This window comes from Salvelinus sp. IW2-2015, unplaced genomic scaffold (assembly GCF_002910315.2).
Source record: "Salvelinus sp. IW2-2015 unplaced genomic scaffold, ASM291031v2 Un_scaffold1702, whole genome shotgun sequence".
Lineage (NCBI taxonomy): Eukaryota > Metazoa > Chordata > Actinopteri > Salmoniformes > Salmonidae > Salvelinus > Salvelinus sp. IW2-2015.
In genome coordinates, this window is record NW_019943095.1 from 115,983 (window position 1) to 121,583 (window position 5,601).

The following is a 5,601-nucleotide window of genomic DNA, read 5'->3' on the forward strand; positions in this document are numbered from 1 at the left end:
GCAATTATCACAACCACATAGGTTGTAATTATTATGGCTTTTTTTGTCCTGGATTGGCTTCCCGGGGTGATTTTACCGACGCACCGATACTGCCCCTACAGCGGGCTATAGCCTATAAAATTACGCGTTTCTCTGAGCTGTCATTTTCACTCTTGAGACGGTCACAAATKTGATATGCCTATGCACATTGRCATCTCTAKCAAATACAAGTGAGGCATAAGGGAAATTCTTCTTCTGTCCTAGAGCCTAGGCTATTTTCCTATCCAATCCTACTGAAACCCAATTCTGTAATCCATAGGATGCATTATTTAAAAAAATWAATTTAACCTTTATTTAACTAGGCAAGTCAGTTAAGAACAAATTCTTATTTACAATGATGGCCTACCGGGGAACAGTGGGTTAACTGCCTTCAGGGACAGAAGGACAGATTTTTTACTTTTCAGCATTGGGGATTTGATCTAGCAACCTTTCGGTTACTGGCCCAACGTTCTAACCACTAGAATACCTGTCGCCCCAACGTCATGAAAGAACGTCTCTCGTCTACGCATGTCAGAATGTCGCTATAACATCTCCCCCGCTTCTCTTCTCTGAGAACGTGTGATCAACAAACGTAGATATGGATATTTTTCTAAAAGAGTTGGTCTTTGATAACTTGATATTTAAACTATTTCCACTTTCCTCCCCGTTATTCATGAGCTGATYTGTATAATAAAACTCGATGTTGCCAAATATAGGAGATGTTCTGTCTTTCGTTGAAGGAGGTTATCTAGCAAGTTTAGCAACTTTGGTCATTTGACTKTTGTTTGACWGCAGTTACAATGTTTGTATGATTCCACATTGCTATACACCGGGTGTGCTCTGCGTCGAGRTAGCCTACCGCTGAAAAGCGCTGAATTCATTGCTCATCAACATTATAATGCTCGGAATTTATGAACGGCCTGTTTCGAAATTCACAACAATGTCAAAGATAGAGTAACTATCRTTACTAAATACCAGTTTCATTTGCTCTGAAATCTTTAGATAGTGGAGCAGCACCCCTCTTATTTGGGGAGAACCCGGGCATAGTGAACATATTTTGGGTTTAAACGCTTTAAAATGCGCACTTCCGATTTTCTGCTGTATTTCCCGGGACTCTCGGGAGAAATATAAATTATTCCCGGTATTGAAACTTGGTAGATTGAAGGGAAAATATGAATCCCTAGTCAGGCCCTCATGGGATAGCGACATCAAAGGTTAAAATAGGCTACAGTATCTGTCCTCATTGGGGTCATAGAGATAGTGTAGATGTTAGATAGGGCGCCACTCTAACCGATAACATTATATAATCCAGATTACAGAAGATAGCTGTAGAGTTAGATAGGGCCATTCTAACCATAACCATTATATAATCCATAGTGTACAGGAGATTACGGCGTCAGAGTTAGATAGGGCCCCACTCTAACCATAACATTATATTAATCCAGATTACAGAGATAGTGTAGAGTTAGACCTCTAACCATAACTTATATAATCCAGATTACAGAGATAGTGTAGAGTTAGATATGGCGCCCATTCTAACCATAACATTAGATAATCCAGATTACAGAGATAGCGTAGAGTTTAGATTAGGGCCCCACTCTCTACACCATAACATTAATTCTAAATCTAGTATTATAGAGTAGCGTAGAGTTAGATAGGGCCCCACTCTACCATAACATTAATAATCAGAATACAGATAGTGTAGGAGTTAGATCCAGCCTAGGCCCCATTCTCCATAACATTATAAATAATCCATGTTACAGCTGATAAGAGACGTAGAGTTAGATAGGGCCCCACTTCCTCAACCATAAACATCTCAGATAACCAAGATCAGATGATTAGCGTAGAGTTAGATAGAGCCCCATTACAATAACCACTTACCATTATATCCAAAATCAACATTGTTACCAGAGATCTGAGTTAGGATATGGCCCCCCCAGCGCTCTAACCATAAGACACTTATATACATTTCCAGCATTACAGAGATAGTTGTAGAGTTAGACAACTAACCAGGTAAACCATTAGTATAATCCAGATTATCAGACTAGGATAGCCTGTAGTTCAGATAGGGTCCCCACTCTAGACCCATCACATTAGATAATCCACATTAACAGCAAGATAGCGTAGAGTACAATTTAGATAGGGCCCCACCTCTAAACCTTACACTAACATTATATAATCCAGGTTACAGAGATAGCGTAGAGTTAGATAGGGCCCCACTCTAACCATAACATTATATAATCCAGGTTACAGAGATAGCATAGAGTTAGATAGGGGCCCACTCTAACCATAACATTATATAATCCAGTTTACAGAGATAGTGTAGAGTTAGATAGGGGCCCACTCTAACCATAACATTATATAATCCAGGTTACAGAGATAGTGTAGAGTTAGATAGGGGCCCACTCTAACCATAAAATTATATAATCCAGATTACAGAGATAGTGTAGAGTTAGATAGGGCCCCACTCTAACCATAACATTATATAATCCAGGTTACAGAGATAGCGTAGAGTTAGATAGGGGCCCACTCTAACCATAACATTATATAATCCAGATTACAGAGATAGCGTAGAGTTAGATAGATAGAGGCCCACTCTAACCATAACATTATATAATCCAGGTTACAGAGATAGCGTAGAGTTAGATAGGGCCCCATTCTAACCATAACAGCAGATAATCCAGGTTACAGAGATAGCGTAGAGTTAGATAGGGCCCCACTCTAACCATAACATTAGATAATCCAAGTTACGTAAACATAATTTATGGCAGTTCCTTGACAGCGAGGCAACTAGTGGTCTAACAGAGAGACAGACAGCTAGTGGTCTAACAGAGAGACAGACAGCTAGTGGTCTAACAGATAGACAGACAGCTAGTGGTCTAACAGAGAGACAGACAGCTAGTGGTCTAACAGAGAGACAGACAGCTAGTGGTCTAACAGAGAGACAGACAGCTAGACTCTGTAGACGCAACTAGTGGCCTGTACTCTCGTTAAGAACGCATAATGTCTGTCTCTCTGTTAGACCACTAGCTGTCTGTCTCTCTGTTAGACCACTAGCGTCTGTTCGTCTGCTAAGACCATCTAGCTGTCCCTGTCTTCTCTGTTAGACCACTAGCTGTCTGTCTCTCTGTTTAGACCGCTAGCTGCCTGTCTCTCTGTTAGACCACTAGCTGTCTGTCTCTCTGTTAGACACTAGCTGCCTGTCTCTCTGTTAGACCACTAGCTGTCTGTCCTCTGTTAGACTAGCTGTCTGTCTCTCTGTTAGACCAAGCTGTCTGTCTCTCTGTTAGACCCTAGCTGTCGTATTCTCTGTTAGACCACTAGCTGTCTGTCTCTCTGTTAGACCACTAGCTGTCTGTCTCTCTGTTAAGACCATCTAGCTGTTCTGTCTCTCTGTTAGACCACTACTGCCTGTCTCTCTGTTAGACAACCACTAGCTATCTGTCTCTCTGTTAGACCACTAGCTGTCTGTCTCTCTGTTAGACTCACTAGCTGTCTGTCTCTCTGTTAGACCACTAGCTGTCTGTCTCTCTGTTAGACCACTAGCTGTCCTGTCTCTCTGTTAGACCACTAGCTGTCTGTCTCTCTGTTAGACCACTAGCTGTCTGTCTCTCTGTTAGACCACTAGCTGTCTGTCTCTCTGTTAGACCACTAGCTGTCTTGTCTCTCTGTTGACCACTAGCTGCCTGTCTCTCTGTTAGACCACTAGCTGTCTGTCTCTCTGTTAGAACCGCTAGCTGTCTGTTTCTCTGTTAGACACTAGCTGTCTGTCTCTCTGTAGACCACTACTGTCTGTCTCTCTGTTAGACCACTAGCTGTCTGTCTCTCTGTTAGACCACTAGCTGTCTGTCTCTCTGTTAGACCACTAGCTGTCTGTCTCTCTGTTAGACACTAGCTGTCTGTCTCTCTGTTAGACCACTAGCTGTCTGTCTCTCTGTTAGACCACTAGCTGTGTCTGTTCTCTGTTAGACCACTAGCTGTCTGTCTCTCTGTTAGACCACTAGCTGTCTGTCTCTCTGTTAGACCAACTAGGTCCCTGTCTCTCTCTGTTAGACCACTACTGTCTGTCACTCTCTGTTAGACCACTACTGTCTGTCTATCTGTTAGACCACTAGCTGTCTGTCTCTCTGTTAGACCACTAGTGACTGTCTGTCTCTCTGTTAGACCACTAGTTGCCTCGCTGTCAAGGAACTGCCATAAATTATGTTTACGTAACTGGATTATCTAATGTTATGGTTAGAGTGGGGCCCTATCTAACTCTACGCTATCTCTGTAACCTGGATTATCTGCTGTTATGGTTAGAATGGGGCCCTAATCTAACCTACGCTATCTCTGTAACCTGGATTATATAATGTTATGGTTAGAGTGGCCTCTATCTATCTAACTCTACGCTATCTCTGTAATCTGGATTATATAATGTTATGGTTAGAGTGGGCCCCTATCTAACTCTACGCTATCTCTGTAACTGGATTATATAATGTTATGGTTAGAGTGGGGCCCTATCTAACTCACACTATCTCTGTAATCTGGATTATAATAATTTATGGTTAGAGTGGGGCCCCTATCTAACTCTACACTATCTCTGTAACCTGGATTATATAATGTTATGGTAGAGTGGGCCCCTATCTAACTTACACTATCTCTGTAAATTGGATTATATAATGTTATGGTTAGAGTGGGCCCCTATCTAACTCTATGCTATCTTCTGTAACCTGGATTAATATAATGTTATGGTTAGAAGTGGGGCCCTATCTAACTCTACGCTATCTCTGTAACCTGGATTATATAATGTTATGGTTAAGTCTAACTCTACGCTATCGCTGTATACCTGGATTATATAATGTTATGGTAGAGTGGGGCCCTATCTAACTCTACGCTATCTCTGTAACCTGGATGATCTAATTTTTGGTTAGAGTGGGGCCCTAATCTAACTCTACACTATCTCTGTAACCCTGGATTATATATATGTTATGGTTAGAGTGGGGCCCCTTATCTAACTCTAACGCTATCTCTGTAATCTGGATTATATAATGTTATGGTTAGAGTGGGGCCTATCTAACTCTACGCTATCTCTGTAATCTGGATTATATAATGTTATGGTTAGAGTGGGGCCCTATCAACTCTACGCTATCTCTGTAATCTGGATTATAAATATGTTATGTTAGAGTGGGGCCCTATCTAACTCTACGCTATCTCTGTAATCTGGATATATAATGTTATGGTTAGAGTGGGGCCCTATCTAACTCTACGCTATATCTGTAATCTGGATTATATAATGTTATGGTTAGAGTGGGGCCCTATCTAACTCTACACTATCTCTGTAACCTGGATTATATAAATGTTATGGTTAGATTGGGGCCCTATCTAACTCTACCTATCTCTATGACCCCAATGAGGACAGATACGTAGCCTATTTTAACCTTTGATGTGCTATCCATGAGGGCCTGACTAGGGATTCATATTTTCCCTTCAATCTACCCGAGAGTCCCGGGGAAATACAGCAGAAAATCGGAAGTGCGCATTTTAAAGCGTTTAAACCCAAAATAGTTCACTATGCCCCGGGTTCTCCCCAAATAAGAGGGT